Source organism: Caretta caretta, chromosome 4 (assembly GCF_965140235.1).
Source record: "Caretta caretta isolate rCarCar2 chromosome 4, rCarCar1.hap1, whole genome shotgun sequence".
NCBI classification, from domain to species: Eukaryota; Metazoa; Chordata; order Testudines; family Cheloniidae; genus Caretta; species Caretta caretta.
The window spans coordinates 19,754,510-19,766,659 of NC_134209.1; the positions used below are offsets into that span (position 1 = coordinate 19,754,510).

A 12,150-nucleotide genomic window follows, 5' to 3' on the forward strand; every position below is an offset into this window, starting at 1 on the left:
GCAGAGGTCATCTCTTCCCTCACCCTCTGCTCCCCTGGGGCTGGAAGCAGCTGGTCCCTTCCTGCCCCACAGTGTTGAAAGGCAGCTAACACCCACAAGCTGCTGCTGGTCACCGACATAACCCAACCACCTCCTGTCCCCTGGCTACAGCGCAGGTAGGGAGGGATTAAGCCCTAAGGATGCATTGTGCACCAGGGCCCAGGAAACCTGACTGTAGGGGCTTCATGGAACCCGACTAGAGAGATGGCTCAGCAGGGGAGGGTGCCTAGGGGATGCAGCAGCCCCGCACTCCCTGGAGGCAGGACCCAAGCCGTCGGGGGGGGAGGGGGTTAAAGGGGTGCTAAGCTAAGTCCCTGCTCGGGGGTGGGGGGCTGCTGTGGAGCCTGCAGGTTCAGAGTGTGAACAGGCTGGATATCGTTTCCCCCACCACGCCAGAGTTTAGCTGAGGGGCAGAGAGGCTTCCCCAGTGTGCGGAGCTTTGGTACACGCAGGGCTCGGCTCCTCCTGGCCAGCGCCCAGGGCCAGAGGATCTTGGGCTTTCCCAGGGCACCGGCCCAGCCAGAGGCAGTGGGGGAAGAAAGGAGCCTGCTGGCCAGGCTGCTGGTAAACTGAGTACTCCAACTGGGGGCAGATTCTCTGCACAGCACTGGGAGCAGGACGCGCCCCACCCGGCGGGATGTAAAGGAGCAGTGGGGCTGGGGAAGGGGCAAAGCAGGGAGAGGACAGCGAGAGGGGGATCACATAAAGGGCCAATAGGTGGGCAGCAGAGGTGACATGTAACCGGACGCCGCCTGTTTCCTGCCCATACTCACCCACCACAGCAGCGTGCAGCCCAAGCCAGCTGGAAACTGGGACAGGGCCCTGCTGGCTGAGAGCCGGCATGCAGCAGGGGCTGCGCTGAGGGACCAGCATAGGGAGTGGCCAGCCCCATGTGCTGCAGCTTTGTCCCTCCACCAGCCTTGCACACCCACCCCCATCGTTGGCCACGGGACCCTCCCACTCAATGCTGGTAGGCAGGCAGCTGGCGAGCAGGGATCCGGCCAGCAGCAGGACCCGCAAGTATTGATGTGGGGGAGACAGAAAATATGGGACAGTTTGGCCATATTTAAGAAAAAGTCGGGACACCTGCAGTAAGGCTTAAATATGGGACTGTCCCTTTAAAAACGGGATGTCTGGTCACCCTAAGTCTGAGTATCAGCTGAGCCTGTGTACAGCTGAGCAGATCACAATTTTCAAGGGCTTGCGCAGTGCACACAAAATGGATCAGACACACTCCCTTTTCTCCCCAGGTTCCTTAGGTGATCCAGCCCACCTTTCAGAGAAGCAAAAGTAAACAATCTGAATGACAACGCAAACGTATCCCACACTCTCTCGGCCTTTGCAGTATAATACCTGGATATCAGAGGGCTTCCACGGGTTTTACTTCAGGGGAACCCCTGCTCCTTATGTCTTAGAGTTGATCCTTCTGCGAGAGCTCTGAGTTTCTTCAGTCCCAAGTCTCTGTTTTTCCCGCTTTTAGGCCTCAACAAGTTAAGAAACTACTGACTTTTCACTTCCTGGTTCCACCCTGGACTATGTTTAAAGGGCTAATGACTAAATAAAACAAGCTGGTCTCGACATGTTCCCACTTGTCCTTTGGCTCTCAGCTCCCATGAAGTACCTGTAGTTTCTCTGTCAGGTTCTAGAGTGGCATTGTGCAGCATATGTATCTCCTTCATTCAGTCTTGTCAAGGATGTTTTCTTGTGTCCTTTGTGTTGCACACAATCCTGGCCCAGAAGGAAATGAGGAGAGAGGGAATCTGAATAAAGGAGACAGCAGTGGGGCCTAAAGAGGGTGGTGTTTCTAAAAGATCAGCTGTAATTCAACCAGAAGTTGCAGCCCTGATGCAGGAGTGACTGGATAGAATTCTACAGGAGGGCCAGACGAGATGAATGTAATATAGTCCCTTCTGGCTTTAAAATCTATGACTCTAGAGCTATGAGATGGAGGGGGGTGACTCTGCTGGAAGGATATTCGCAGACACCCATCAGTGACTTGTGTAAACTCCATACACACAGCTGGCCATGAAATGGCATGAATCTCCCTGGTGATTAGACACATCCTTTGAGAGAATGAGTGCATCCCTCATGAGCCCCCATAGTCTCTGACCCCTGCCATACAAAGGGGGGGGCCTGGGCAGCTCCTCCCAGCAGGTCACAGGGAGGTGAAGAGAGTGAATGGGTTGTATTTAATACAGGTGTGATAAGGCTGAAGATTCTCCTCCACTCCTCTTGGCCCTTAGGCTTGTTTCCAGTGGCTTGTGCTAGTCCTCTCCACTGGGGTGAATTGCACTTGGGCAGAGGATATGCACTACCTGGCAGGAGTGCTTCCTGCAGCTCTTCCCTCCCACCTCCCCCAGTGTCTCTTGAATGTAGGAAGAGCCTGTTCCCACTGAGCAGGAAAACCCTGCTGCGGTCTAGCCTCTCTTTATAGGGACACTCTGTACCAGGAACACTTTACACTGGGCTGCTCTTGAGGTCCAAACAGGGCCCCATAACATGGGGAGAGAAGTCCCTGAGGAGGCAATGGTCTGTTTACTTGCAGTACATAATGTAGCCACTAGATGTCTCTGCATGCTGAGTAGAGCTCCAGATGGTGGGAACGAGGATTCCCTGTGGCACTTTAGAGACTTAACAAATTTATTTGGGCATAAGCTTTCGTGGAATAAAACCCACTTCATCAGATGCATGGAGTGGAAAATACAGTAGAGAGGTATAAATACACAGCATATGAAAAGATGGGAGTTGCTTTACCTAGTGTGGGGTCAGTGCTAACGAGCCAATTCAATTAAGGTGGAAGTGGGCTATTCTCAACAGTTGACAAGAAGGGGTGCAAATCACTTTTGTAGTGCTAATGAGGCCAGTGTAATCAAGGTGACCCATTTCAAACAGCTGACAAGAAGGTGTGAGTATCAGCAGGGGAAAATTAGTTTTTGTAGTGACCCATCCACTCCCAGTCTTTATTCAGGCCTAATTTGATGGTGTCCAGTTTGTAAATTAATTCCAGTTCTGCCGTTTCTCATTGGAGTCTGTTTTTGAAGTTTTTTTGTTGAAGAATTGCCACTTTTAAGTCTCTTATTGAGGGTCCAGGCAGATTGAAGTGTTCTCCTACTGGTTTTTGTATGTTATAATTCTTGATGTCAGATTTGTGTCCATTTATTCTTTTGCATAGAGACTGTCCGGTTTGGCCAATGTACATGGCAGAGGGGCATTGCTGGCACATGATGGCATATATCACATTGGTAGATGCGCAGGTGAACAAGCCCCTGATAGTGTGGCTGATGTGGTTAGGTCCTATGATGGCGTCCCTTGAACAGATATGCGGACAGAGTTGGCACCAGGGTTTGTTGCAGGGTTTGGTTCCTGAGTTAGTGTTTTTGTTGCGTGGAGTGTAGTTGCTGGTGAGTATTTGGTTCAGGTTGGGGGGGCTGTCTGGGTGACTGGTACCCAGGAGGCAAAGCTAGGGACAGGCTACCTGACTGACTGTGTCTGTTGTTGTGTTCCTTGGTAGATGCCTGCTGGCTAAGGCAGACTGACTCTGCGTGCTGTGACATGAGAAAGCAGGCTGGGAAAGGGAGAATGGCTCCCAACAAAGGTGGAAGTTTTGCCCAAATCACGATTTACCACAGGCAGGAGTCGCATCGTCATAGCCCTGCCTCCTACTCCCTGGAAACCCTCCTTTCCACAGAGCACAACACCCTTACCTGGAGACACCCTTTGGGGCTGGCTGGAGATCCCACCATCCATACACACACACACCCCATTTCTGGGCACTTCTCAACACAAAGGCTAATCTCAGCTCTTTGAGAGAGAGGCTCAGATTCTAGTCCTTTTCTGCCTCCTGCTAGCCTTGAAAGTGGGACATGGATACAATTGTCAGGGTTGGAAGTGTGTCACTGTGATTCTTCTTGCGGCTGGCAGGCTAGTCTCAGCCATCCTGGACCAGCCTCTGGAAATGCATGTGGACCCAAGTCTGGGTAGCCCACGAAGGGGAGTTCTTAATCCCCCTTGGGGTCCCCTAGGTCCCATTGCTAGCTAGCTGTGAATGAACAGCATCTAAGAACAGTTCCCCTCCCTGCCTAGAGCACACATGGCAACGCCTGGGCAGGGGCACTGTAGCAGTTTGCTTTGCTGTGGGACAAAGATGGAGGTGAGGTGCCCACACTCCTGGGATCTCTGTTTGACTCCTCACCCCCCTGCTGTGTGATTCCTGCTGTGTTCCCTTCCCCTTCAGGGCTTGACAGGAGGAGATATGTGAGCCTGCCAGCTCCTTGCCCCTGGCTCTCTCTGCCTAGACTGACAGCTGCATCTCCAGCTGCACATGCTTCTCAGTTCTGCCAGGTGTCCTCATGGCATGCTCTGGACTTGTGCATAAAGGACCCGATCAAAATATCTGCCCTGGAGCTGTTCCTTTCAATGGCCGGGAGAGTTGCAATGTAGAGCTCAGCTGGGACAGCAGCGAGCCCTGGTGGAGACAGGAGGTGGGTGCTAGCAGCGGGAAGAAATTCTTTAGCTGCCTGGAGTGGCTCATAGCCACTTTAGACATAGACCTCTTTAGACATGAGCCAAAGTCCTGGAGCTTGCGCTGAATGAGGGAGAGCTGGCAAGACTAAGTGTGTCTCGTGCTTCACAAATCGTTGGGCTCTGGAAGGGGGCTGCCTGCATTTGCGACTTTGTTTTGTTTTAATATGGGCATTCTTACTAAAGAGAGCACCTGCTGGGGGTGTTTTGTCTTTCCTTGTTTTAGCCAACTCTCCCATTCCAAAACTGAGCCTCTGACCATGGCTCCGAGGTGACACTGACAGGATTTCAGCCTTGTGGCTACCTAGGGCCACAGTGGGAGTTGCTGGGCCCTCCGAACATCTAGCCACTTCAGTTAGGTGGCCAATGGGAGCTGAGCTCTTTGGAAAATTGGACCCAGGGGCTTTAAGAGGGAGACTCCCAAAGTGCCTCACTCCTCTTTGGGCCTTTGAAAATCTCACCCCTAAATGCTGTCTGTAAACTGACAGTGACATACCTATAAACAAAGGAAACAGGTTTATAAAAGGTGACCAGTATGACATTGTAATGGACTCTTTGGCTCCTTTGTGATCTTTAGAGAAGCCCTAACAGGTTTATTAGTTTTGTTTGTGATACCTCCAGACCCCATTGTGCTAGGTGCTGTACAAACACATTGGAAGACACACATCCCTCTCCTGAGAGTTCATAATCTAGGTAGACAAAGGGTGGAAGAAAGAAGGATTGTTTTTACAGAAGGGTCATTGAGGCTCAGAGAGTCTAAGGTCTTGTCTATAAATGAGGAACAGTTTCTAAAAAATTCTAGAGCAAGCCTAATAAGTGTTCAAAGCTACTGTGGCTGCGAGAGGCTTGTCTAGGCTTTGCTTTATCTACACTAGGGCTCCCATTGTTGGTGATAGCAACCGTGGAAAATATTTAGAAAGTTCTCCTACTATAGACAAGGCTTAAGAGACTTGCCCAAGGTCACAGGAAGTCTGTGGCAGAGCCTTGACCATATGACCATCCTTTCTAACTGGTTGGTTGGGTTCTTTGTGTTTTCTTTTCTTCTTCTTCTTTCTTTTTAACCTTAGGATTGTTAACTGCATGTGCCCTGGCTTTGCTGGCAGACTCCTTGGAGGTCTGAGAGTATGGTGGAAGGTTTCTCTTCATGAGATATTTCTTATCCTTTATGGAAGAGAGGGGGATGTTGAATCTTCAGTAAAGACCTCTTTCCTCCCAGGTGTGGGTCAGGCATTTCCTCTGGTTCAATATTAATAGCCAAGCAGAACAATCGGACAAAAAATCCCGTCTCCTCCCAAACGTCCAGCTTTCATTCTCCAGTCCAGCCATGTGGTAACCCAGCTCATTCTCTGCTCTCCAAGGCATACATGGTTAAAGTAAAAAACAAGCAGGAGAAAAAAGCCTCTTTCATGCACCAAAACGAATCAGATCAGGGAAATGACCCCTATTTTCCCCCCTTCACAGGTCATTTGAAAGCAGGGGCGGGCAAACTTTGGATCCGGCCCACGGGATCGCCCCCCGTCGTGCCATAGGCCCCGTGCCGCTCTCAGAAGTGGCGGGCACCACATCCCTGGGGCCCCGGGGGAGGGGGAGGGGCAGAGGGCTCCGTGCGTTGCCATTGCTGCCAGACACCGCCCCCTGCAGCTCCCATTGGCTGGGAACCGGGAACCGCGGCCTATGGGAGCGGTACTGGAGGCTTGGCAAGGGCAGCACGCAGAGCCCTGTGCGCCTCCCCCCCTCCCCAGGGGCCACGCGGGGACATGGTGCCGCTGCCACCCTGGAGTCGCTGTAGGTAAGCGGCGCTGGGCTGGAGCCCGAACCCCTCCTGCACCCAGCCCCCCAACTCCCTGCCCGCACCTCGCACCCCTCCTACACCCCAACTCCCTGCCCTGAGCCCCCTGCTGCACCCTGCACCCCCATATACCGCTGCCCTGAGCCCCCTGCTGCACCCTGCACCCCCGTGCACCCCAACTCCCTGCCCTGAGCTCCCTCCCGCAGTCCACACCCCTCCTGCACCCCTGCCCTGAGCCCCCTCCTGCACTCTGAACCCCCCTGCATCCCAACCCCCTTCCCTGAGCCCCCTCATACACCCCGCACCCCTCCTCTGCCCCAATCCCTTGCCCTGAGCCAATTCCTGCACACCGCACCCCCTCCCACACCCCGCACTCCCTCTCGCACCCCAACCCCCTGCCCCAGCCCTGCATACAATTTCCCCACACAGATGTGGCCCTCAGCCCAAAAAGTTTGCCCACCCCTGCTTTAAAGTCTTTTTTAATACACAAATACTAGTAGGGTTACCATATTTGGACGTTCAAAAAAGAGGACACTCCACGGTGGGGGGGGGAATTTGCTCGTGCCCCCGACCCCACCCAAACTCCACCCCTTCCCCACCCCCATTCCAACCCCTTCCCCAAAGTCCCCGCCCCAATTCCGACCCTCCCTGTCTCATTGGACCTCTTCCCCAAATCCCCGCCCCGGCCCCGCCTCCTCCCCTGAGCGCACCGTGTTCCTCCTCCTCCCCCCCTCCCTCCCAGCCGCGCAAAACAACTGTTTTGCAGCGCAAGCGCTGGGAGCTAGGGGGAAAAAGTGGGCACTCTCTCGAGTGATCATTTACTTTCTTTCTCGAACGATCAACATTCACTCTTTTTCTTGAATGATCAACTCTTCTTTGGGGAAAAATAATAATGGCAAAATCCCAGACATTTTTAGATATTTAAAAATTCCTCCGGGATGGTGATTTAAGAACCAAAGAGCCGGACATGTCCGGGAAAATATGGACCTATGGTAACCCTAGATACTAAGGTCTGATAAGTAGCTGTGTATCTGCAGTCATGTATAAAACCTTTGGAAGGTATGAGCCCTATTAGTCTCCAAGAGCATGCAGGAAAGAAAGCGTGGCCTAAAAGAAGACTGTCTAGACAGAACAGCTTCAGAGGGGATCCATAGGTGTTGGCCACCCCAACTCTGCAGTCATCCTTGCAGACTCTGTCCTCGGCTGGTGTGATGTGATGGCCTTAATACTGTACTGATGAGGAAATGTATGGGGGAGATTTCAGGCCTTGACCCTACAAATTGATTGGCCTGAGGAGCCTCCCATTGAGTTCAGTAGACCTGTGCAGGGGTAGGTAGAAAAATCTGATTAAAGAATTGGGACCTAAATCTCACCCATGAGTTGGGAGAGTTTTCAGAGACACATAGGAAACAGAAACCACTTATAACTGGTCATTAAACAGAGCAGTCACCTGCACCTGGCTAACCATTTTTATTGCACGGTGACCTTCCTTTGTATAGGATTCACTGACTGCAGGGATAACAGAATGGAGTGAAACCACTTCTATGTCTTAAGGAAGGGCATTAATTCTTTAATGGAGCTAACCTCCAGTAATAAACCCAGTAAGCAGGAACGGAAACTGCTTTGGCCCACCGTTGTATGGCTGGGCAGTTCTGAAATTGTAAGTGAGCAGCATGCTGTCTTGTTAATCAGAAAATCTGACCAAAGACTAGCAGTGTGCAGACCTCACTGTAACAAGGAATTTCAAAATATTGTATTTCCTTTTGATGAAGGTTTCTTTTATACTTGTACCGGATCCCATCGATTGGACTTTTGAAAGATGCAGAGATCTACTTTTGTATGGTATTGTAGTAGCGTCTAGAGGCCCCATTGTGCCAGGTGCTGTACGCATGCATAGTTAGAGACTCCTCTTGCCCTAAAGAAACTTCCCTTCCAACCCTGATAGTCTATGATTTTATGATTCTAGTCTACACGGACCAGACAGATGCAAAGCAGGAGAAAGGGTTATCATTGTCCCCAGGTTATATTGGGGGACCTGAGGCACAGCAAGAGGAAAGGTGATGATGCCTCACCTTCGGGAGTCAGGCATCCGATTCCCATTAAAGTACAGTGAGAGACTTAAAAAGCTCTATCTATTTATCTTATCCAAAAGAAAATTGAGAGGTAACTTGACTAGTGTAGAAGTACCTTCCCGGGGAGAAAATACCGGGTACTAAAGGGTTCTTTAATCTAGAGGAAAAAGGCAGAAAAGAACCAATGGCTGGAAGCACAAGCCAGACAAATTCAAGTTAGAAATGTCACAACTTTTTAACATAGAGGGCAATTAACCATTGGAACCCAGTCTCAAGGGCAGTGATGGATAAAAGACTGGATACCTTTCTGGAAGAGATGCTGTAGCCAAAAGACAAGTTCTTGGGCTCAGTACAGGGGTAATGCAGTGAAATGTAATGGCCTGTGATATTCAGGGGGTCAGGCTTGATGATTGAATGGGCCATTCTGGCCTTAAACTCTGAATCTAACTCCCCAAGATATTTTTGAAAATCCCATTTTAATTGAATTACCCAGGCTCACACAGCACAGTGAGTCTATCGCAGAGCCATGCATTGAACCCAGATTTCCTGAGTCTCACCCCAGTGCCTTATCCACACGGCTCTCTTTCCTAGCAGACACCTACCACTTGAGCCAAAAGAAAATCTTTGTGTTGCTTCTGGGATAGACTTTATGGCACAATTGAGCAGCTGTTGTTGCATCCAGTGAAGGGCAGTGGTGTGTAGACCCCCCCACACACACATTCTCTCTTGCCCCATTACACGGTTAGCCGAGACGATGGGGTTTGTAGAATGCTGTGACATTCAAGTCTACATGCAGTCACTGGAACTGGGAAGCTGGTGGCTCTCTGATATGCGCTAGCTAGCAAGGAAAGGGGCTGCTCCGCGAGTACATCAGAGCACAGGCAACGGCAGGGTCAGAGCTGAGACAAGGCCCTTTCCAAAAGACTGAGTTGCAGGGGAGCACTGAGTGCTCTGATATTTTTAAAACCAGCAACAGGGCTAAAGAGGGTATTGGATCATTGCCACAGTGCATGGAAAGAATGTAAAGTTACTTAAGGCAGAGTGGAGGAATCAGCAGGAGCTTCTCAGTGTAATCGGAGAGGAGGGGTACGCTCCAACAGGCTAATCTAGTTTGGAATGCTTCAAAAATACCTACCCAGCAACTGTGCTTCCCGCGTGACGGACAGCGGGCCCCAGGCTGCCCACACTTTAGCAAGTGAGTCACCTGACTCGTGGGAGACGCCTGTTGAAGCTACTGGGGCACTCCACTTGAGTATAGTCACTCACCAGCTGGTGGCACCAGAACCTCTGTTTGTAAATATGGGGAGCTTCCCGGGGGGCTCTGGAGAGAGGCTGCAATGAAAACAACCAAGTGCTTGCAGGGAGGACCTCCTGCTCCAGTGTGCAAGTTCTTTGGTTTGGCTTTTTTAACTCCATCATCTAGGAACACCCCAAATGCTGCACCGAGCTAAATGGCAGATTTAAAAGCTGGCAGATGACTGGCCTTGCCTTTCTCTTCAGGGTTAAAGGAAACGTCACTTGCAGCTTTGCAAATGTTAAAGTGCCTGGAAGCCACTGCCCCCTCTAGTAGGCAAAAAGAAAAGGAGTACTTGTGGCACCTTAGAAACTAACCAATTTATTTGAGCATGAGCTTTCGTGAGCTACAGCTCACCACAAGTACTCCTTTTCTTTTTGCGAATACAGACTAACACGGCTGTTCCTCTGAAACCTGTCTAGTAGGCAAGTTTAGGTGAAACTGTGTCTGGTGTAGAAATCCCTTCAAAGAAATCACTGCAACCAGCTACTAACAGGACAGGAACTGACCAGGGTTTGAGTAGCAAACGCTGCCCCTGGGCTACAGGGAGGAGGCAACAATGACATGATGCCCTAAGCCCCGGACTAGAGACACCGGGTATGTCTATGCTTCGAGCTGGAGCTGTCATTCCCAGCTTGAGTAGACCTATCCACACTAGCTCTAGTCGAGCTCGTGCACTAAAAATAGCAGCATATCCATGGCGGGGGGAGGGAGTTGCCCCAGGTACATACCGGTCCGAGACACTAGCCACATACTTGGGGTGCCTGGCGGCTTTCACCACCACTACACTCTGTTGTTAGCACACTGCTTCGATCAGAGCTAGCACGGGTATGTCTCTTCAAGCTCCAGCTCGAAGTGGAGACGGACCTATTGTCAGGCGCTGGTGCCTGGAGGGTGTATGTGACTGTGTAGGATACTGTGTAGACACATCACATGGTAACGGGCTGCTTGCCAGTGGCTGCAGCATGCAGGTCCATCTTCAGTTCTCACGGCTAAAGCGCTGTGAATAACCCTCACAGACAGAACTGGTGACCTCAGATGACCTTTCTTCCTGCCCCCTAGAGGCCCCAAATCCAACAGGAGCACCTCATGGCATGAGTTAGCTGCTCACCAGATCTGTCCTAAGGGTGTGTGTGATAACCTAGGGTAGAGATCTCCCACATCCGTTTTTTCCTGCACTCAGGAACTGAAGGGCCTTTTACCCAGGGTCATGTGCTTTTTTAATGTTTGTACCAATCGGGGCTGGTTTTGCAGGCGTCAGGGAGCGTTTTGTCATGTCTGTGTGGTTCCCCACCATTATCGTGACACTGACAGGTGCGGCCTCAGGTCCCCGCCCCTTCCCTGGACTGTACCATCCCCCATGAGCCTCCCCAGTTGTGCGGCTGCCGGACAAGCAGCAGCTCCCTAACCCCTCGGGTCTCGCTGTTTTGTCTGTGTTTGGCTGCATGGGCCATTGTTCCAAGGAAGGGCATACGTTCCAAGTACTGGAATATAATGTCAGAGCAGAGGGATGTTTTGCAGTAAGCTACATACTGGGCAGCATGAACATGCCAGTGTATCTCGCAGTCCATAGGCCAGTGCAGAACAGCTATTTGCTCTGCTAGGGCAGAACCAGGTGCAAGGTACCAGTTCATACCTGCATCAACTTTTCCTAGCAACCCAAGTTCTGGAATCCAGGCCAGGGTTTCAGCCCGTCTCTGTTACATGCTATGAAACTGGTCAAGGAGTATTTTGTGAGCACGGTGGGTCTGGTTAAGCAAGTTTCCATTGAACCATCATTTGCTTAATTCCCTTGAACTAATCTGTCCATTGTTTATGTGGACAGATTAGTTCAAGTCCAACATAATACTTAGTGTTAGCTTAACACCTGCAGAGAGCGTGGGATTTAGCTCACTATATACATGTTTTGATTATTATGTGTATTGCACTGAGTCTTGAACTGAGATCACCTCCTCATTGTGCTAGGCACTGTGTACACGCACACACATACACTCTCACTCTCACACTCTCTCTCTCCCTCCCCACCCAAAAGCTCATAGCCAAAGAGTGGAAGGGGAGACAGAAGGGATGTGACTCACCCATGGCCACGCAGCAGTTGGAAAATCCTGAGCCCCACTTTCAGAATGACTCTGCTGCTCCCGTTATTCTCAGTGAGGGAGGAAAGGGGAATTCTCCACTCTCCTCAGTGGGAGCTGCTAGGTCCTGAGTCCTCTTGAAAATCTGGCCAGTTCTTTTAGGTGCCTAGAGGCGGGAGCTGAGCCCTCTTGAAAATCCGTCTATAAATGCACAGGGCCAAATTCCCTGCTGCCGTCACTCCACTGAAGTCAGTGAAGCAAAACCAGCAGAGAATTTGTCCCATTAATATAACTGAATATATAAGCTTTAGAAATGTAAACTACATGATCCTTAATTGAGTTAGGTATAAAACGGCCCAT

At 50.9% G+C, this 12,150-nt stretch overlaps 1 protein-coding gene across 2 annotated transcripts in view; it reads right to left on the bottom strand.

Annotated features, from left to right (window-relative positions):
* Positions 1-11,918, bottom strand: part of LOC125635482 (sulfotransferase 1 family member D1) — a 28,886-nt gene extending 16,968 nt beyond the window's left edge. The window contains exon 1 of one of the 2 annotated variants that reach the window (XM_075127433.1): positions 11,794-11,918. The gene's annotated coding sequence lies outside the window, so the exon portion shown is untranslated. Of the gene's footprint in view, positions 1-1,392; positions 1,763-11,793 lie in introns of those variants that run through there. The other variant, XM_048847217.2, reaches the window with a different exon arrangement.
* Positions 11,919-12,150: the final 232 nt, after the last annotated feature.